This window comes from Danio rerio, chromosome 20, assembly GCF_052040795.2.
Source record: "Danio rerio strain M-AB ecotype USA chromosome 20, GRCz13ab, whole genome shotgun sequence".
NCBI classification, from domain to species: Eukaryota; Metazoa; Chordata; class Actinopteri; order Cypriniformes; family Danionidae; genus Danio; species Danio rerio.
This window is the reverse complement of record NC_141040.1, coordinates 50,052,325-50,075,043: the sequence shown is the minus strand read 5'-3', so window position 1 is coordinate 50,075,043 and position 22,719 is coordinate 50,052,325. Positions and strand designations below refer to the sequence as shown.

Here is a 22,719-nt window from a genome sequence, read left to right as displayed (position 1 = left end):
CTGTGATGATTCACGCTTTATGACAAGGTGCATTATCCTGCTGGAAATCGCCATCAGAAGATGGGTACACTGTGGTCATAAAGGGATGGAAATGCTTAGGATGGGTTCTTAGCTGACAGAAGTGGCACCTGGTGTGGTCTTCTGCTGCTGTAGCCCATCCGCCTCAAGGTTGGATGTGTTGTGCATTCCGAGATGCTCTTCTGCATACTTCGGTTGTAATCAGTGGTTATTTGAGTTACTGTTGCCTTTCTATACAGCTGGAACTAGTCTGGCTATTCTCCTCTGACCTCTGGAATTAACAAGACATTTGCGCCTACAGAACTGCCGCTTACTTTCTTTGTAAACCCTAGAGATGGTGTGCGTGAAAATCCCAAATACCAGGTCTACATGACTAAATGCATTGAGTTGCTGCCATGTGATTAGACATTTTGCGTTGGACTGGTGTACCTAATAAAGTGGGAGGTAAGTGTATATATAACATCATTCTCCATCATGTTTTGCATGGTGAGGGTCTAAAAATGTTAAATTAATTTTCCCCACTCGCAATCTATCAGTCCAGTAGTCAAATCAGTAAAGATTTAGTTTTAAAAATAAAATATTTTGAATTGTGAGTCGTGAATTCTGTTTAAGAAAACAAATCATTTAAAAAGTTTTACAAGATATTACAAGAGGCTTTACACGTTATTATTATTTTGCATTGAGATAAAATATAGAAATGGAGATTGAGTGATATAAGAAGAAAAAAAAAAACAAAATATTTAAAACAAAGTGAATCCAACAAAGTAAATCCAAAGTGGATTTAAAAACTCATGGCTGGATTTGCTGGATTAATTTGTAAATAAATGATTTAAAGTTTTAAATTCGTGTAAGAATTGTGGATAAAGATATGAAACTGCACTACTGTTTTTAGCAAATTAGGCATAGCAAATTTATAAAACAAAAAAAAAAACTGTATTAAAATGCCAAAACATACATTGTATGGGTTAGTTTTGTTTCTTTTATGACACAAATCATTAGACTGTTGAGTAAGTATCATGTTACATGAAGATATTTTGTAAATGACCTACCGTAAATATAGCAAAGCCCAATTTATGATTAGCTGAGAACTTCATTTGTTTTAAATATGATTTTTCAGTATTTAGATATTGTTTACTCTCAGATTCCAGATTTTTAAATAGTTGTGTCTTGATCACATATTGTCCTATCCTAACAAAGTATTCATCAATGAAAGGTTTATTTGTGTAGTTTTAAAGTCATGTATAAATCCCAATTTTAAACAAATTGAGATATAACTGGGTTTTGTGTTCCAGGGTCACATATTAGAAAGATTTCTGAGTCTTAAATGTTTGTAAATTAAGTTTTAAATAATAATAAGATTGGATAATACATAAAATATGTATTTTGGGATTCGTGTTGTTTTTTGTTTGTTTAATTATTTCTGCTTTCGAATTACATTAAGGGACCTTCTTTCCTTCAACAAATTGATGTTAATTGACTTTTATTAATAGTTTGAAGTAATAAATATTGTCTGGGTTGATGCAAAAAAGCTACAAAACCTGGTTAAAAAAATGCCTGTAATCTTTTTCATTTGTTTCCTAAACATTGTACTGTATGGTTTCAAATTACTAAATTGTTTCTTAAAGTCAAACTTTGTTAAACTGCACATATGAATTTTTAGTATCAATAATAGACTGTGCATAGATCAAAAACAAGATAATAAAATTATTCATAACCGTAAATAAACAGAAAAAAAAACTTGAATCACAAAACTACAGAACCTGTAAATGAAGAAAAAATTAGCTTGAATCTGTATGTTTCCAGCCCTCTTAGGTTACGTGACTTAATTGCCTGTTTGCTCTATTTATCTCTGTGAAAAGCTGCGCTGGGTTCACAAAGTCTAGAGAATAATTAGCTGGATCAAACTCTGATTTAAATAACAGCAGAGAATCAAGTAGCGGCTGATATCTATTCATCCGCATGGGTAAACACTGTGCCTGTAATTCGCCTTCTCTCTCTCTTCTCTCTCTCTCTCTCACATTTCACATTTTCACATTTTAGGTGCTTTATTGGCATGACAAATAGCTGTACATTCGTATTGCCAAAGCAGTGCAGCGTCGCTGCGTACAGACAAGACAGTGCAAAAAGGGCAGTAGTGCAAACAAATATGAACATAAAATATAATATAGAAATAAAGAAAAGTAAATAAAAAATAAAAATAGATTAATAAAAATAACAATATATCAGTAAAACTAAAAATATTAATAAAAATAAAAATAGATTAATGGTAATTTGATAATCTCAAATGGTAATCTAATGGTAATCTCTCTCTCTCTCTTCTCTCTCTCTCTCTCTCTCTCTCTCTCTCTTCTCTCTCTCTCTCTCTCTCTCTCTCTCTCTCTCTCTCTCTCTCTAATACATACACACACACTCCATTACCGTGATCTGCCACTAACAGTGTCATAAACAAACCCCAGATGCTGGAGCAAACACCTCTTTGATCCGGGTTTGGGACCTCCCTCAATCTGCTGGTACCCCTTCCTTCCACCTGACGCTCAGAGACCACCTTACAGACAGTCTGTGCTGAATCCTGCACAGAATATTGTGAATGCTGTTAAAAATGTAAGTAAATGTAAAGAAAAATGCACAAAATACATTCAAAGCAGTATTACACAGTGGTTTGCCCCCTTACTTATTTCTTTTCGATGTTTTTGGAAACATTTTAATGTTTCAGATCATTAAACACATTTATTAGTCAAAGATAACAGAAGTAAGCACATCATGCAGGGTTGCATTTCGAATGAAGGCTTTTATTTTAAAAACTAAATACAAAACTATACAAAACTAAAGCTGGATAGAAATCAATACATACAAAACTGCATAGCCCTGTGTGAAAGTGTTCACCCCTTAAACTTAATAACTGGTTGGACCACCCTTAGCAGCAACAACTGCAATCAGGCGTTTTCGCTAGCTTGCAGTGAGTCTGTTACAGTGATCAGGATTTAAGCTATATATTCACTCTGGAGAGGTAAAAAAGAAGTATACAGTAAACAGCAAATCAGTCTGGATGCACTCGCGGTAGAATATTAGTATTTCTATTTAGTATATAGTGTTCTTTGTTGAATAGCTTTTATGGAGCACTTTTATGGAGCACATGTCACTCCATTGTTGAATAGCTTTTATGGAGCACATGTCACTCCGCTGCTAGTCCGTTTGCACTGGCTGCCAGTTGCTGCTCGCATCAAATTCAAAGCTCTGATGTTTGCCTACAAAGTGACTTCTGGCCTTGCTCCTTCTTATCTGCTCTCGCTTCTGCAGATCTATGTGCCCTCCAGAAATTTGCGTTCTGTGAATGAACGTCGCCTCGTGGTTCCATCCCAAAGAGGGAAGAAATCACTTTCGCGAACGCTCACGCTCAATCTGCCCAGTTGGTGTAATGAACTCCCTAACTGCATCAGAACAGCAGAGTCACTCGCTACTTTCAAGAAACGACTAAAAACTCAACTATTTAGTCTCCACTTCACTTCCTAATCTGCAATTGCCTCTTTGAATATCACACTAATTGTAAAAAAAAAAAAAAAAAAAAAAACTACTAATACTTCCCTTCTTAGACTTTACAGACCTGAAACTTGCCTTTAGTACTTATTCATTGTTGCTCTTAGTTGTGTAAATTGCTTCCTTGTCCTCATTTGTAAGTCGCTTTGGATAAAAGTGTCTGCTAAATGACTAAATGTAAATGTAAATAATTCACATTAAGGCGAATTAAATAGGTAATTTTGGATATTTATGCATACAGAAAATGCAGAAGTTGTATGAGTAGTGTTATACTAAATGCAGCCAAGCATTCAGGCATTTAGTTGATTATGAAAATATGTACTCTCTGCTCTTATTAATAAAAAAAAAAAAAGCACAGCAGTGAGAAAACGTCCATTCCGATAGCATTTAATCATTGTATGCTTGTATACAATATGTGACAACATGCATTAAAATACATTAAGTACTATCCTAGTATGTTAGTTTTGGTTTCTTTTTTTTTTTTTTTTTTTTTTTTTTTTTTGCTGTACAACTTGTGTAATCGTGTAATGTTCTCTGATTCTTCTAGATTCCCTTAACCGGATATTGAGTGTAAGGAACCAGGTTTATTGTTTTTAGCGGATCATGACATGGCCTGAAAGATTGTTTATAACTTTGAACAGGCAAGGTTGAGAACTGATTCTGTTACACTGCTCTCAAACAAACACGTGTTACGGTTATCCTTTAAAAACACTGACGTTGAAACATGCTTGAAATGTTTATTCATTCATGGCGCTGCCCTCTTGCCTGCTGTTCTTGTCTGTGGTGATCGTCAGCATGCCTTGTAGACATGTAGACAGTAAGTAACTCATAATATTCCATAAAAGCTGAAGCAGAGGAAGGTTTTATTGCTTGGAGATAGGCTAGTGTTTAAGAGTTTAGAGTTGGTAAGGTTCTGAAGGTTTTCATTTTGAAGGTTCTCTCTCTCTCTCAAGATTTTATTGTTTTGATATGTTATATTTACAGACCAAAATGATTAATTCTTTTTCAAATGGTGATGTTTATCAGAAATCAAAAAATTCATAATTTTACGGTTTATTTCCGTGGTGCAAAGAGAAAACTTATTGATATGAACTTTTTAGATCGCTTTAGTACAAATTGTGTATAATAGAAATGCACAATATGTGACTTTTTTTTAAAGCAATAATACATTTCAGCAGTCATAAACATGTTTTGATAGTTAATATGCCGGTGATTTGATGCTTCACAAAAGTTGCAGATGCCTTTACCAATATGAAAACGCTTTTGTAAACAACCAGTTATTCTTTACACCGATTAAAAAACGGCTACTATAATAAAGAAAATATTTTCTAAACGTGGAACTAAATACATTGATATGCATTGAAATACATGATGAATACTCTTGACACATGAAAGTGGAAAGCCTGCAGCTCACAACAAATGTGGAAGGTTATTGCGTGTCATATTTAACAAGCCGTTTACTGCTAATTTGATGTAATTTTGCTCACATGGATAATTGAATATTAATCAGATGATGTCATTATGCTGCTGTGCCGTCAGCCAATCGTTGCATTGCTGATCATGATTTCGAGGATCGATAGATCTGTCCTTCACAACACACGCAGCGATCTCAGATCAGTTTATCCAGACATTCTTATCTGATTCGCGAACTCGTTTGAACAACCAAATTAGCGAGAGATCAGTTATCAAGATTAAAAGATCCGGGATCTGCCAAATCATATTAGATCATTTAAGCGAGGTACGAAGAACGGACCCCTGGTGTAACAATGTCTTGCTTGCACATGCCTTTTAAACTCTGCCCAAATTTTCTATAGGATTGAGATCAGGGCTTTGGGATGGCCACTCCAAAACATTCACTCTGTTGTCCTTGAAGCACATTTGAACTAATCTGGCAGTATGCTTGGGGTCATGGTCTATTTGGAAGACACATTTGTGGTCAACAGGGCCGGTGCGTCCATAGAGGCTACCTAGGCGGCCGCCTAAGGTGGCAGTATATAGTGGGCAGCGTCTGCGACACCTCCCTTACTACCCACGTCCTCAGTTATGTCCGCGACACCTCCCTCACCACCTGCGTCCTCAGATATATTCGCGCATAGATGACAGAATAGAGAGGGCGGCATCAGCGACACCTTCATCAACACCCGCATGTCCTCAGTTATATCTGCGCATAGGGCGGCAGAATTGAGGTCCACGACACCCGCGCGTCCTCAGTTATATCTGCGCATAGGGCGGCAGAATAAAGAGCGCAGTGTCCGCGACACCTCCCTCCCTCCCTCAGCACCCGCACGTCCGCAGTTATATCCACGCAAAGTGCGCCGGAAAAGAGGTCCGCGACACCTTACTTCATTTTCATAACCGGTCACTTTCGTTTTCGTTTTCGTTTTTGGGGTTGAGGGCGGCGTGATCGTCCTCTGCCTAGAGCGGCAGTTCAGCTTGCTCCGGCCCTGGTGGTCAAGCTTTAGTTTTCTGGCTGTTTTTTTGAGATGTTGCTTCAGTATTTCTACATAATGTTCTTTCTTCATGATGCCATCTATGCTGTAAAGTGGACCAGTCCCTCCAGCAGCAAAACAGCCCCACAACATGATGCTGTCGCCCCCATACTTCACAATTGGAATGGTGTTCCTAGGCTTGTAAAGGTCTCCTTTTGTCCTCCAAATGTAACATTGGTCATTACAGCCAAACATGTCTACCAAAAGTCTTTTTCCCAGTGTGATTTCGCAAACTATAATCTGGCTTTTTATGATGCTTTTGGAGTAGCAGAAGCTTCCTTGCTGAGTGGCTATTCAGCCCATGTCGGTTCAAGACTCGTTTCACTGTGGATAATGAAACTCTCTTACCAGCTTCAGCCAGCTTCTTCACAGCGTTTTTTGCTTTTGTTCTGGGGTTGATACACACAGATGCATACTCATCTCTGGGACACAGAATCCTTCTCCTTCCTGAGCGGTATGATGGCTGGACATTCCCATGTTGTTCATACTTGCGTATAATAGTTTGAACTGATGATCGTGGCACCTTCTGGCATCTAGAAATTGTACCCAAAAGAACAACAAGACTTGTTAAATTCCACAATTTTCATCTTGATGTCTTGGCTGATTCTTTCTTTTTTGAGGTTTGACTTAAAGGACACATATTTTAGCCCTTTTTTAGGATTTAATTTTAATATTATGGTTCTTCTGAGTGTACCAGTTTAGGTTCAGTTCAAAACACAATTCAGATTTTTCTATTATAATGTGTTAAAAACTTTCATGTAGGGGGTGTGTACACAGGTCGCTGTTTTAGGGGCGTGTTGCTTAACTTGAAAATTAGTTTCGACTTCCCACTCAGCTTAACAAGGGGGCGGAGCCAAGAGCTCATCTGCTTTATGTATGGCAACAAACAGGTAGACTGTGAGAAGCAGCATGAATGAGAAGACCAGCATTCAGCCGTACATGTACGACACGGACACCGACCAAGCAGAGACTACTGTTGAGGAACCAATATTCCTAATGTGCCAAAATATGTCAGAGTTGGTTACAAAATCATTTTGTCTTTGTACAGTTTTACAGCCGCTATGTAACGATGCATGTGTCATCCGTATAGGGATGTAATGATTAACCGGTTTCACTATTAACATTGCTTTAATTCGTCATAGATAATTAATCATAAGGGCTCCTCAACACTGTGTTTCTGCACGGAACAAAACTGCGGCAACCAAATGTTCAATAAATTCCAAAATACTCAATACTAAACACTTTAGTTTACGTAAAAATTACTAAAGTGTAATTTTACAGTGTTTTGAATATAATTTTAGATAACAGAAACAAAATAAAGTATAAATTATACAGCATTTTCCCCACAGTAACTAAAATTTGTTTAATTTGTCTTTAATATATATATATATATATATATATATATATATATATATATATATATATATATATATATATATATATATATATATATATATATATATATAGCACCTAACATAAAAGTCAAGCTGTTAATTTACAGATATTGTTTGTAATTGAACAAAAGTTTTGAATGTAATTTGAAAAAAAAAAGAAACTTATTTTTTTTGTCAATTTACAGGTTTTTGTTTGTTTGTTTGATTATTTTTATGCCGTGTAGTGCAGTGGTCTCAAACTCAATTCCTGGAGGGTCACAGCTCTGCATAGTTAAGTTCCAAAGAGCTCCAACTCACACCTGCTTAATAGTCTGTAGTAGTTTTGAACACCTTTATTAGTTGCATTAGATGTATTTGATTACGGTTGGAGCAAACTGCAGAGCTGCGGCCCTCCAGAAATTGAGATTGAGACCCATGATGTGGTGACTTATAACTGTTTTTCAATACTTAAAAAGTACACATTCTCTATGATCTTATTCTACATCCCTAATCTTATACCTTACCAACTAAAGTAGCAAATAATAAGTAATAAGTAGTCTATTGGAGCAACTGTTTACAAGTGTGGAGTCCCGTGAAGGAGCTCCAGATTAAAAGTTTTGTTTTGTGTTTACTCATGGTTAAAGTTGTTGCCGGTTCCTGCCTCAAAAATTAACCAAATTTATATTAAGGAAGCATTCAGAAAAAAACAAAACACCAGCGAAGAAATTTGACACAGGGGAACATTAACACCTCACTGCAAACAAGTGTTTCGGAAGTGTTATTGCAGAGCAACAGAAACAGCATGCAGAAGTATGAATGCACAGCTACGCTCGTTGCATGTGCCGTGGGTCACGCTAGTCACTTGAAGCAGAAGTACAAACCAGGCTTTAGACGAAAAAACACTTTGTGGTGTTACAGACTAACAAGACTCAGCCCAGTTGTGCGTTTTGTGTGTGTGTGCGTGTGTGTGTGTGTGTGTTTGTGTGTGCTGTCTTTATAGTCCATGAAATCCATCCTTGAGCAGCTTCCAGCTATATGTGTGTGTAATTAATGGAAAACTGTTACAGGTGTGTGTGAGGTGCATGACAGGATTCGTAGTCCAAATGGTGATGGGATTGTAGTCTGAGTGAAAGTGAATGATTTCCAGCGATGAACAAGTCTGGATTTCTGGTGATAAAGAAGTATATTAGGAGTTTATTAAGTCAAAAAGCATAGTCATTCATGTTAATGTTTTATTAATAGCGAGGACTGTACCTTTATACCTTGTTTTTTAGGATAATAAAAGTCTTTACTGTGACACTTTCAAAAACTCTAATGCAACCTTGCAAATTCAAATGATTCTTAAAGAAAATCTTACTGATCCTAAATCTATAATAGAAATGCATATAGACCATTTTGAGTTTGTAAACAAAAACAATGGTCTCAATGTATTTTCTGGTTTACATTTTTAATTTCTATAGTTTCCAAGAGTCTAAAAAGAGCCACATATTGATAAATAATGCTATGATTGCTGTTTTAATGTTAAGTTATGATTGAATTGCCTCTTGTTACAGTTATGAATTAGTTTAAAAACAAGCAGAAAATGTTCATGGGCCAATAACATCAGCACGTTGAAATGGTCTACAATGACAGTTTACATACAAAAGATGATGTAGATTGAGTTTGAAACAGTATTCAGTTCTTTTCTGAAACTCTAGATGACATTATTCTGTTATTTTTCTCATTTAAGCCTCAAAAGTCCTGCCTGAGAGAAACAATGTAGATTTCTAAGCTCATGCTTGATTTTAAAAGATGGAGTGGATAACCTGCGCCTCATTTGTCCGCATTACGACAACACTATTAATCAAACAGAAAACACATGAAGCATTGCAGGGCACCTTAATCTACCAAACTCTAAATCTGGCTCAAAGTCAGCCTTCCCATGCCTTAATTCAATATTCTGCCTGTAGATCCGAACCATGTGAATGAAGACTGAAGAGAAACTCAATGAGAGGAGACAGAGGTCCTGTTCAAAAGTAAATAACTCAGGTAATTAATTCTCAAATCGCACAGTTATCTCATATACAGTCTGTAATTCAGCCATGATTCATTTGCCGTTTTCCATTACCGTGGTTGAGAAGGGGAGAAAAGGCCCTCTCGCTCAGTTTGTGTATGGATCATTGAGAAAGACTGGGCCCCCTTGTCATTATGTCAAATTCTACCTAAGAACGAAACATTTTATTTTCCTAACCTGGTTAAGTAATCATATTACCTCAGGCTCCATAAAGTGGAACAAACAGTAGCATAGAAGTTCGATGAAGTTTTTTTTTTTGTTTTTTTTTTCAACAGGCTTTGAGTGACAGATTGGCTTTCATCAAAGGGGCCCGAATCGAACATACAGAGTCATTTCGCTTTGCTAAGAATACTAAATTGATCCTCACATGCCGAACATCTGGTGAAAAGCAATTTCCACCCAAGTGTTTTAGTATTTCCTCATAATTAATTTCACATGTACATGACAAGAGCTACTGGCCTCCCAGAACAGGCGCACAAAAGCCAGCTTTGTTCCCCCTCTGTCAGAAAGTACGCTGCGGTTCCTTGTTAAAAAACGTGCTCGCTTTTTTTGACGCTTCGGGTGATGATGAAAGGTCCGTTCAGGAGACGCAAGACAAATCTTCTGCCCTCAGAAAGATCACTGTGCTGGAAACCAATGTACATTGTAAAAACCGATTAGTTGACTTTACTTAAAGAAGTGAGTAAATCAGTTGGATTTAAAGCAATAAGTTGAGTTCATTTAAAAAAGTGAGGCAACCTGTTGAATTTATAGCAATTAGATGAGTTTACTTTAAAAATGTGAGTGAACCTGTTGCTTTTTTGAGCGATTAGTTGACTTAAAAAAACGTGAGAAAACCTCTTGCTTTTAAAGTGATTAGTTCAATTCACTTAAAAATATTCAGTAAACCTGTTGCTTTTAAAGCGGTTATTTGAGTTTAAAGAAGTAAACCTGTTGAATTTAAAGCGATTAGTTGAGTTTACTTAAAAAATGTGAGTGAACCTGTAGCTTTTTTGAGCGATTAGTTGTCTTTGCTTAAAAAACGTGAGAAAACCTCTTGCTTTTAAAGTGATTAGTTCAATTCACTTGAAAATATTGAGTAAACCTGTTGCTTTTAAAGCAATTAGTTGACTTTACTTTAAAAAGCGAGTAAACTTGTTGAATTTAAAGTGATTAGTTGACTTTAAAGAGTAAACCTGCAATTAGTTAACTTTACTAAAAGTAAACCTGTTGCTTTTACAGTGATTAGTTGACTTTACTTAAAAAAATGTGAGTAAACCTGTTGCTTTAAAAACAATTAGTTTAGTTAGCTTAAAAATATTAAGTAAACTTGTTTTTAAAGCTTGAGTTTACTTCAAACCTAACTCAACCTGTTGCGTTTAAAGCGATTAGTTCACTTAACTTAAAAAAACATGAGTAAACTTGTTGCTTTTAAAGCGAGTAGTTCACTTGCATTTAAAGCAATTAGTTTGCTTAATTTAAAAAACTTGAGTAAACCAGTCGCGTTTAAAACGATTAGTTCACTTAACTTAAAAAACTTGAGTAAACCAGTTGCGTTTAAAGCGATTAGTTCACTTAACTTAAAAAACCATGAGTAAACCTGTTGCTTTTAAAGCGATTAGTTGAGTTTACTTTAAAAACCTGAGTCAACCTGTTGCTTTTAAAACGATGTGTTCACTAAACTTTAAAAATGTGTTGAATTCAAAGCAATTCATTGTTTACTTAAAAAACGTGAGTAAACATGTTGCTTTTAAAGCGGTTAGTTAAGTTTACTTAAAAACTGAGTAAACCTGTTGAATTTAAAGTGATTAGTTGACTTTAAAGAAGTGAGTAAACCTGCAATTAGTTCTCCTAACTTTAAAAATATTCAGTAAACCTGTTGCTTTTATAGCGATTAGTTGACTTTACATTAAAAAAACTTGAGTAAACCTGTTGCTTTAATAGCAATCAGTTCAGTTAACTTAAAAATATTAAGTAAACTTGTTTTTAAAACGATTAGTTGAGTTTACTTAAAACCTCAGTCAACCTGTTGCGTCTAAAGCGATTAGTTGACTTAACTTAAAAAACGTGAGTAAACCTGTTGCTTTTAAAGTGATTAGTTGAGTTTACTTTAAAAACCTGAGTCAACCTGTTGCTTTTAAAACGATGAGTTCACTAAACTTTAAAAATGTGTTGAATTCAAAGCAATTCATTGTTTACTTAAAAAACGTGAGTAAACATGTTGCTTTTAAAGCAGTTAGTTAAGTTTATTTAAAAACTGAGTAAACCTGTTGCTTTAAAAGCAATTAGTTCAGTTAACTTAAAAACGTGAGTAAACCTGTTGCTTTAAAATTAAGTAAATGAACAATGTGCAGTATTATAATTATTTTATATTCACCCCAAAAAATCTGTGATTATTTAGTCACTTTTTACTTTTTCCATACCATATAATGCTATGGAAGTGAGTGACTACAGGTTTCTAATAATTTTCTAAATATCTCCTTTTGGGTCTTAATTTTTGGGTGAACTATCCCTTTAGTTTAATAATTCAATAGCAGTGATTGTAATTCAGTTCAATCACAGTAAACGCAAATTAAAAAAAAAAATCATAGTTCCAGACACGTGATCCTAATATTCGGATTTGCCACACAAGACCTATTTCCGATGATTATTTGAAAACGCTCGAGTGCATAAGTATGATAAATGATGTGATTGCAGTGTTTACTCGTTCCTTTCCGTTTGTATTTTTTAGACCCTCTTCACTGACCCCTACGTTTTCCACAGTGCTCTTGAACAGAGGAGAAAAGAAACCTGCGACATGAGACAAAACAGCACCTGCTCTTACATGTCTCCGAAAACACAGAGGTGTCTCCAGATAAAAGTCAGTCACCATCAGATTAATCACTAAAGCCACCAGGGAAGATGCTGTCCGATCAAACGCATCTGTTTGTGTAGCGTGTCTGGGACCACCTGCATGCTTCTATGTACTGTAATGCTTTCTTGGGAAAACCGTTTGTAAGCGTATTGTGTTTTTTTTTCTTCTCCCAAAGCGGACTTCCCCCTCTTTGTTTCATGCACGGCCGTTTTTTTTTTTTTTCAGACGTCTCATGTTGCCGAAGTGGGACGTGAATGGGTTGAAGTTGCCATACACAAGTGAACAAGAATGGAAAATATGTTCTCGTTCCGATAGCGAGCTCAGATAAAAGCAGGTGTTTTGGATAACCGCTGTATTTAAAGCGCTGGAACATCCTGTTTGCCAAGCGCTCTTCTACTGTTCCTCTCAAAAAATCAAAGTGTCTCATTCCTCTTTATCTTCAGCTTTTATGTTAGCCAGCCTTTCTGTGCCCTTTCAGCTCTATTCTTGAGGATTAGTTTAGCCAAAAGATGAACATAATTTCCAAAAAAGGAGAAAGTTATAACATTATGCTGGTTGTTTTTTAGATACAATTATAATATTATAATAGCATAGCTGCAAGCAGCGGTTGTTGGGTCTTAGGCATTTAAGGCCAATAGGTGTTTTTGTAAATTCATTTAATTCTCTTCGGCTTGCACCCTTATTTATCAGGGGTCTCCACAGCGGAATGAACCAACTCTTTCGGCATATGTTTTAGGCAGCAGATGCCCTTCCAGTCGCAACCCAGTACTGGGAAACACCCATACACTCACATTCATACACCTACTCTAAGGTCAATTTTGTTTGCCCTATTCACCTATACCGCATGTCTTTGGTCTGTGGGGGAAACTGGAGCACCCGGAGGAAACCCATGCATAACTTTTTTACAAGTATTTACATGTTTTTTGTAAAATGTAAAGGCAACTATTATTAATTGACTTAATCGATCACTTGCGGCTCTATTTTACCTAGGCGACGCTTTGTGAGATGTTCTTCCTTTAAGTCTGTCTGTTTTCTGACGCAGCCGATGGAGGAGATTAAGGCACGCTGTAAAGACACGTAGAAAAGGTGGGCAGAGAGGACTAGCCTTAAAGGCGCAGTACAACAAAACCACTACCTGATACAAAAATGCATAAAATAGAAACTTATAAAAGCTCTAATAAAAATATGATGGGTGTTTTAAGCTAAACTTTATAGACACATTCTGGAGACGCAAAAAACTCATATTAAATCTGAAAAAGTGGTAAGCTAGGTGCCCTTTAAATTTAGTAATGTTCATTGCTGAGCTCTACATTTACACAAGATGATTTTCACTGTATTTTTTCATGAACCCTCAGATTTTTAAATATTGTCCAAAATATACAGTTGAAGTCAAAATTATTTGCCATTTATTCATTCATTCATTTATTCATTCATTTTCCTTCGGCTTAAAGCTGATTTATACTTCTGCGTGACCCACGCTGCCTGCCTTGAGCATAGTTGTGGGTTGCTCTGCAGTAACTCTTCCACAATGCCTCTGTGTCGTGTTTCTTCACGGGTGTTTTGTTTTTTCGGAACGTTACCTTAATGTACAAGTAGCTAAAACTCGCTTATTCAGAGGCGGGAACTGGCGGACATGCAACAGCTTTAATCATAAGGTAAACACAAACCACAGATTCCATCTGTAGCTACTTCATGAGACTTGACACTTGTAAATACTCGATCCAATGAGTTTTTGCGGCTCTCACTTCGGCCCACACTGGTCACAGCTATTAAGATTACCAATCACAGATCTTGCGCTACTCGTCATTGAGACATGCACTCAAAAATAAAGGTACGCGAGCTGTCACTGGGGTGGTATCTTTTCAAAAGGTACACATTTGTACTTAAAGGGTCCGCATTGGTACCTCAAAAGTATATATTAGTACCTAAAAATTAAAGAGGAACACTTTTGTACTATTTAGGTACCTATATGTACCCTTGGGGTATTAATATGGACAAATTTGTACCTTTTGAAAAGGTACCACCCCAGTGACAGCTCGCGTGCCTTTATTTCTGAGAGTGTAGAGCTACATTTTTTGAGAAGTGCACATCAGCATTGGCGTCAGCCACAGTGAGGGCTATGCGACCTCGTACGCTTGCGCTTGACACAGAAATATGAATTAGCCTTTAGTCCCTTATAGATAAGGAGTCATGTTTTACACAGCAGATGCCCTTCCAGCCACAACCCAGTACTGGGAAACTCCCATACAAACTCATTCACACTCACACACACACACTCATTCACTACGGCCAATTTTGTTTACCCAGTTCACCTATAGTGCATGTTTTCGAACTGTGGGGGAAACTGGAGCACCTGGAGGAAACCCATGCAAACAATCGTATGATCGCGAAGAAGGTCGCTGGTTTGCGTCCCGGCTAGGCATTTCTGTGGGGAGTTTGAATGTTCTACCTGTGTTGGCGTGAGTTTCCTCCCAGTGCTCCGGTTTGCGGCTCCGGACATGCGGTACAGGTGAATTGAATAAGCTAATTGTCTGAGTGTGTGTGTGTGTGTGTGTGTGTGTGTGTGTGTGTGTGTGTGTGTGTGTGTGAGAAAAAGCTGGTATGGGTGTTTCCCAGTGTTGGGTTGCAGCTGGAAAGGCATCTGCTGTGTACCACATGCTGGAATAGTTGGCGGTTCATTCCGCTGTGGCGACTCCTGATGAATAAAGAAAAGAAAATGAATGAATCAATCAATACTTACAGGTGAATTTCCCTTTAAGCAGAAAGCATGACATGTTCCATATCCAAAGATGGCTTTTTTAAAAAAACAGATCTTCCTTCTCCATCATAATCCTCTTCTTAGTCATCCAACTAGTCATCACTTGAGTGCTAATAGTCTAGTTAGTCTGTTTCCCTTCCACGTTTTTAATCCCCAAACTTCAAGTCTGCTTCCATTGTTGTGTGTAGCAGAAATCACATTGATCCTTTAACCCTGCTAACCCCGCTGATGACCCCCGGAAGGGATAGCATGACTCTTAGGTGATGAGAGGAGCGGCAGGAAGAAAAAGGAGCCTTACAGTCATGCGGGAATCTCGTCCCTGAGAGGTCAAAGTCATGAGGGACCACCATTATCCCCATGAACTCTGTTGTTTGCGACTTCAAAAGCATTTAAATACAACAGTAGACTCTCTGAGAGAACCTTTTGTGACCCGAGCCCTTTGTGCAGCGCTCTGGAGGGTGACTGGTTTCACTCAGAGCTGTGACAGGTCTGGTGCTCGGAGACGTTTAAGCGTCTAATGTTACCCCGGTATTAGAGCCTGATGACGAGCGAGGGAAAACCAGCGAGGCCGCTTCATTTACCTCTAACAAAAAACACAAATAAGAACGAGACACAACGCTTAAACAGTCTTCAGTCTGGACTCCTGTTATTGGGAAATAATGGCTCTGCGAAAAGGAAGTAATCTAGAGGGCCTTTAATCAATTTCTGCTAGATGAGCGATCGGGATGAAAGCTGCCATGGGGATCCAGACATTGTGGGCTGCTCGGCGTATAGGAAGGATGGGCTTTTTAATTTGTCTTTTCAGGGTGTCCAGGCTGCATCTTTAAAGGCTTAATTGTTACCATAGACGGCCTTCATGCCATGTGTTTGCGGAAATGGTTTCAAGGCCCCTCTGTGGTAAAAAAAAAAATCACTGACCACTGACTAAACGGCGAGCGCTCTATAGGTTAAAAGACATCACTGTAGGAAAATTACGTTGCGTAAAAGGTTATTATGGTGGCTTGAAAGCCAACATACTGTTAAACTACATTAACTTAATATTCTTCTTCTTCTGAGACTGATTTCTATATGCATCTCCTCCTAGACCGTTCATGCTACAACCACCAAACTAACACCAAACATCCAAACTATTATGACCCGGGCTGCTATATCTTTTCCGACTGATCTTCTTTCTTTCTTTTTCGGCTTAGTCCCTTTTTTAATCCAGGGTCGCCACAGCGGAATGAACCGCCAAGTTATCCAGCACGTTTTTTACGCACTGGATGCCCATCCAGCTGCAACCCATCTCCGGGAAACATCCACACACACTCATTCACACATGTACACTACGGACCATTTAGCCTACCCAATTCACCTGTACCATATGTTTTTGGACTGTGGAGGAATCCCACGCGAATGCAGGGAGAAAATGCAAACTCTACACAGAAATGCCAACTGACCCAGCCGAGGCTTGAATCAGCAACCTAAAAAATGACCTAGAAAATTTGTAAAAGTCTCATTGACTTAACATTGGACTAGAGGTCTGCATTCCTGCGGCTGTGCCACGGGAGCCGCAGAACCCGACCAGATTTCTTGCGGTGCGGGAATAAATTCCCGAATAAAGAACGGGAGTGGTCGGTAATTGGTGTAATTTGAACAGGAGGGGGCGGTCTAACAATATCGCTCCCGACTCCCGATTGAGCGAGCACGCGTATGTGTGTGTGAATGAGCAAGCGTGATGCTATGCTTAGCTTGTTTGTTGCTGTCTATGTGTGTGTAAAGCCTGGTTTATACTTCTGCGTCAAGTGACCGGCGTAACTCACGGCGCAGGCAACACGCGCAGCTTTGCATTTATACTTCTGCACGCTGTCTTTGTTGGTCTGCATTAACACTTCCAAAACGCTAGTTGGCAGTGAGGTGTTAATGTTCCTCTGTGTGTCGGCGTAGCATACGCCGGCGTTTGACGCAGAAGTATAAATCAGCCTTAAGTGTGTGAATGACAGAGAGAGAGAGAGAGAGAGAGAGAGAGAGAGAGAGAGAGAGAGAGAGAGAGCTTGGTGCTGTATGTGTGTGTGTGAATGAGAGAGAGCGTGACGCTGTCTGTGTGATACTTGCTTGGTGCTGTGTGGCTATGTGTGTGTGTGTTTATACCGACAGCTTGTTATAGGCTGTCTGGATTTTGTGTATCTGGGTGGTTTTTAAATTAGCCGCCCCATATTTTGTGCATATTTTGTGATTTACAGATTTTTCTTTGTTCATTTATGGTTATGAATTGCATTATTACAACTTGATCTCTGTTCTGTGCAGCTTCACAAAGTGACTTTTATTGATATTTTAGTTGTTTGAAGCAATATGTTGAATAAGAAATAATATATAAGGACTAAGTCTGTAAAATAACCAGGTTTTTGTACCGTAATTTTCAACACCATCCTGACTACATGACTAAACAGTGAGCACTGTATAGGATAAAATACATCACTGTAAAAACAATATACATAATAATAATCACAATCATCACAAATACTGCAGAACCTACTACTGGAACCTGCATGGACCCAAGATTTTCACAGAAATCAGTCAAGTTTGGTGAAGGAAAAAATCATGGTTTAGGGTTACATTCAGTATGGGGGCGTGTGAGATCTGCAGAGTGGAAGGCAACATCAATAGCCTGAGGTATCAAGACATTTGTGCTGCCCATTAAATTACAAACCACAGGAGAGGGCAAATTCTTTAGCAGGATAGCGCTCCTTCTCATACGTCAGCCTCCACATCAAAGTTCCTGAAAGCAAAGAAGGTCAAGGTGCTCCAGGATTGGCCAGCCCAGTCACCAGACATGAACATTATTGAGCATGTCTGGAGTAAGATGGAGGAGGCAATGAAGATGAACCCAAGGAATCTTGATAAACTCTGGGAGTCCTGCAAGAACGCTTTCTTTGCCATTCAAGATGACTTTATTAATAATTGATTTGAGATGGATGCAGTTCTCCAAGCTCATGGGTGTCAAACACAAAATTCATTATTTTTCCACTGCACCATGACTTTATATTCTATACTCTGTACTGTCAGACCTTACTGTCCTAATTAAATGATTAAAAATCAAGGCATGATCATATTTTATTGTGATAAAATAAGCGTAATCTAGAGGCCTTTGCCTTTTATGTAAGCCACTTTTGATACCAAATATTCAACTAGAAGTCAAGTTATTCGTTATTGTTCCTAAAACTTAGATGGGCGACAAGACTGTTGTCAGGTAGATACATCTTGATAAATATCGTTATCATGCTATAAGATGGAAATATACCCAGCCCAGCCTAGAGCTGCACAATTCTGGCTAATATGAGAATAGCGATTTTTTTTTTTTGTTTTTTTTTTTTTTGCTCAAAATAAAGATCATGATTTTCTAACGATTCTGTAGATGTAAAATAAAGGTATGGTGAAAACAATCATATGGCACAACATCGATAATACTATTATGTGTAGCTCTACTGGTTTCTATAAATAATTCTATTCTACTTATTAATTCTGATGTTGAATCATTATGTTTGAGATATATGCTTAAAATCTGTCATATTAGACAATTTTATTCACTGGTAAAATCAGACATTTGCCATTATCAGATTATATTCAACAATATATAGGCTAGAGTAGTTATACTGACATTGTAAACATTTATTTTCATGCACAACTGTGGGTTCGCTATGAAAGAAAAAACATATCAAATGTTTGTCTTAATCATAGCTCTAAAATGCGATACGATCATTTAAATGAAGTGCACACTTTCTTTTTCATTCTGACTGCTAAGAGCTTGTTCATACTTGGCGCGCGGCTCCCAAACGATCACTCCGTGTCACAAACTGAATATTATTTACCACTGTATTACCTGTTACTCGCAACATATGCAGGTTCTGTTCACTAAAGTAGACGCGCGCACGTCTATCATTAAGTAGAGCGCACGCACGCGCGCGCCCTCTCTGTGATAACAGCTCACGGTCAGCAGCTCACGTCACGTGTGATTTCCCGATCGCGAAAACATAATTATATTAAGACAAAAATTTAATTTTTAGTTGAATTATACCTTGTAAATACAGTATGCGACTCATTCAACATCATTTGGAGGCGTCAATGTCACTGAGCAATGTATGTGAAACAATGAAAAGACTCGTGCAGCCGCCTTTTCTTCTCTCCTAAACTTGAAAATATGATTGGCAGAATCGTAGAAATGCTGGATTAAGATCGTCTAGGGCACAGGTGTCAAACTCAGTTCCAAAAGGGCCGCAGCTCTGCACAGTTTAGTTCCAACCCTAATTAAACACACCTGATCAAACTAATTGAGTCCTTCAGGCTTGTTTGAAACCTACAGGTAAGTGTGTTGGAGCAGGGTTGGAACTAAACTGTGCAGGGCTTCGGCCCTCCAGGAACTGAGTTTGACACCCCTAGTCAAGGGGGTCGAATCGAGATCGCGATCTTTTAACGATTAATTGTGCAGCTCTAGCCCAGCCTATTTTAAACTATTAAAAATCTCAATAAACGTCACTTTTTCTAACTTGTCAACATCAAAAGTTTTCAGCGGAAAGATCAAGGCCCTATAATGCAATTCAAGCGCATGAAAAGAAACATGAATGAAAAAAATATGAAAAACTGTTCACTTATGGATATGTTTTACAGTGCATTACTTGAATATTCCAGCAGGCTCTGGTTTCAGTGTAACAATACCCAAGCCAAAAGTTGCAGAAGATAAAATCGATGTGTTTAAGGCTAACTTTAGTGGTTGGTGATGCAGGTTTCTTCACTGGGTAAATGGATCTGACGCCTGAGGACGATCATCCTCTCTCGTTGCATCCACAAGTCTAAGAAGTCACTTTGTGCACAATCCCGCGAGGTCCAGGGTCAGATAAACACGCATTATTTGGTGAGCCGTCGCTTCTTTCTTGTGGTTATGATGTAAACTCCCATTGTGGGATGTGGGCTGAGAGGGGAAACTCGGCCTGGGTTTTGTTCGGAGCACAGAAGAGCGGTAATCCCTGCACCCGAGGCCATTTTCAGGGAGGTTCCTGTAAGCCGAGAGCGACCCCAGAACATCTCTGGTGAGTTTTGCTACAATGCAGACCTGCCACCCGGAGATCCATTACCAGAGCCGGCTCTGACAGGAATGTCAAGAATTCCAATGCTCATTTACTTCAAGAAAATAGGAAAAGCTGATAAGTCCATGGGTGGCGCGGTGGCTAAGTGGTTAACACTGTTGCCTCACAGCAGGAAGGTGGCTGCTTTGAGTCCCAGCTGGGTTAGTTGGCATGTCTGTGTGAAGTTTGCATGTCCTCCCGGTGTTCGCGTGGCTTTTATTTTGTATTTGTTATCGAATTCGAGTCAGGTGATTGGCTGGTCCATTCTACAGCTTGATTTTCTTTCTCTGAAAGCATTTGACAGTTTCCTTGGCTGTGTCTTGGTTCATTGTCTTGCTGAAATGTCACCTCTGCTTTTATCATCATCATCTGGTACTGTAGATGTTGGACTGAAGTGGCTAATATTCATTTACACTGAGGAAGGGCAGAGGATTGCTGAAGAACTGAGAGATTTCAGCTGCTGTCTGGGCTTTCACTGCCTTTTTACACCTTCTTTTCTTCATGTGTTCAATACTTTTTCCACAGAACTTTATTTGTAAACTAATTTGTTTTGTTTGCATATATGGATTTCTTTGGCTGTTACTAACATTTGGGGGAAATTTCAGGTCATCAACACCTTTAGAAATAGGTTTTCTGAGAAAAATGGTGACGTATTTAATGCTTATTTTCACCTCTGTATATTTGCATGCTGCATGCATTTCTGATGATCTGCTTCATGTGAACAGTAACTTTTTATTTTATTTTATTTTATTTTTATTTATTTTTATTGTTTTAGGACTAAAGCACAGTTTAAGTATCTATAAGCTTATAGTATCATTATTTTGAAAAACTGCTCCTCTTCATAAAGCATGTTATTTTGAACTGGAGAAATTAACAACTGCTCAAAGACGTGGTATTGCTATTTATTTTGTAAACTAGCTGTTTTTTTTTTTTTAATTAATCAGGTAAATTGGACGGCACTGAATGATTCTTGGCGATGCAGTGGCACAGCAGCTTGTGGCTGGAAGGTCGCTGGTTAGAGGCTTGGCTAGGTCAGTTGGCGTTTCTGTGTGGAGTTTGCATGTTCTCCCCGCGTTCGCGTGGGTTTCCTCTGGGTGCTCCGGTTTCCCCCACAGTCCAAAGACATGCGGTACAGGGAATTGGGTAGGCTAAATTGTCCGTAGTGTATGAGTTTGTATGGATGTTTCCCAGAGATGGGTTGCAGCTGGAAGGGCATCCGCTGCGTAAAACATATGCCGGAAAGGTTAGCGGTTCATTCCGCTGTGGCGACCCCAGATTAATAAAGGCACTAAGCTGAAAAGAGAATGAATGAATGATTCTGTAATCCACTCAAATCTACTCGCACTTAACAACTCACCGATTCAAATTATAAAGTCAGAAGCTGCGTCCCAAATCGCATACTTATGCACTATTCTACGCCATTTTGTAGTATGAATAGTGTAAGTAGTGTGTTCACACTGAAAACTCTAAAAATCATAAGTGCACTTTAATTACCCGGATGATGCACTCATTCAGCTGGTAAAATGAAGTGTGTAATGATGGACACTTCACGCACTCAACGACCGCAGGTTTGCTTACGTAGCGGAAGGGGCGGAGCTATCGGACGCACATGTTGAATAACTTTATTTAATTTGGATGGTGAAAGCAAAATTCTTTTACGAGAGTGATTATAGCGCCTCCCGATAGTGATTGCGGCAACACTCGCGGCAGGTATTATTTGATAATTCGGCCGTTTACTTCAATGATTTGGCAACCGTCAAACGTCATCAGGGAAACGGTTTGAATTTCCGCTTAGTAAAAAAAACATTAGTGTTCCATTTGGGACGCCACTACATACATATACTACCCTGTTGAGTGTGTAAGTGCATAAGTACATAGTGCATGAGTGCATATTGTATAGTGTGCCATTTGGGACGCAGCTAGAGAATCTCCACTTAACAATTTACTGATTCAAATGATCCGGTCAGAGCGAGTCTATGGTTAATGACTCACAGATAATGATTCATTGATTCAAGTGAATCTGCCAAATTACGTGTCCAGTTAACATTTTACTAAATCATATGAATCGGTCAGAGCTAATCTAAAGTTAAAGATTCACTGATTCAAGTGATCAGGTCAGAGCAAGTCTATGGTCAACGACTCACAGTTAATGATTCATTAATTCAAATGATTCTGCCAGAGTGAGCATCCAGTTAACAATTTACTAAGTCAAATGATTCAGTCAGAGCAATTCTACAGTTAAAGATTCACTGATTCAAATGATCCTACCAGTGCAATTCTATGGTTAAAGACTCAGTTAATGATTCATTATTCAAATAATTCTGTTAGAGCGAGTATCGAGTGAAATGATTCAGTCAGAGCAAATCTAAAGTTAAAGATTCACTGATTCAAATGATCCTGCCACAGCAATTCTATGGTTAAAGACTCACAGTTAATGATTCATTATTCAAATAATTCTGTTAGAGCGAGTATCCTGTGAAATGTTTCAGACAGAGCAAATCTAAAGTTAAAGATTCACTGATTCAAATGATCCTACCAGTGCAATTCTATGGTTAAAAACTC

General features: G+C 38.2%; 1 protein-coding gene and 1 long non-coding RNA gene across 7 annotated transcripts in view; one reads left to right on the top strand and one right to left on the bottom strand.

Moving 5' to 3' along the window:
• LOC147839463 (uncharacterized) overlaps positions 1-15,259 on the bottom strand; it is a 33,696-nt gene extending 18,437 nt beyond the window's left edge. The window contains exons 1-2 of one of the 2 annotated variants that reach the window (XR_015519180.1): positions 15,041-15,259; positions 2,491-2,587 (exon numbers count right to left, since the gene is read on the bottom strand). This is a non-coding gene — a long non-coding RNA (uncharacterized LOC147839463). Of the gene's footprint in view, positions 1-2,469; positions 2,588-15,040 lie in introns of both variants that reach the window. The other variant, XR_015519181.1, reaches the window with a different exon arrangement.
• The window catches only part of fermt1 (FERM domain containing kindlin 1), a 211,495-nt gene that overhangs the window by 121,902 nt on the left and 66,874 nt on the right, over positions 1-22,719 (top strand). For 2 of the 5 annotated variants that reach the window (XM_087298800.1, XM_087298804.1), the window contains one exon: positions 2,475-2,619. The exons of 2 other annotated variants lie outside the window; for them this stretch is intronic. The gene's annotated coding sequence lies outside the window, so the exon portion shown is untranslated. Of the gene's footprint in view, positions 1-2,455; positions 2,620-9,363; positions 9,443-22,719 lie in introns of all 5 variants that reach the window. One more of the 5 variants, XM_087298803.1, reaches the window with a different exon arrangement.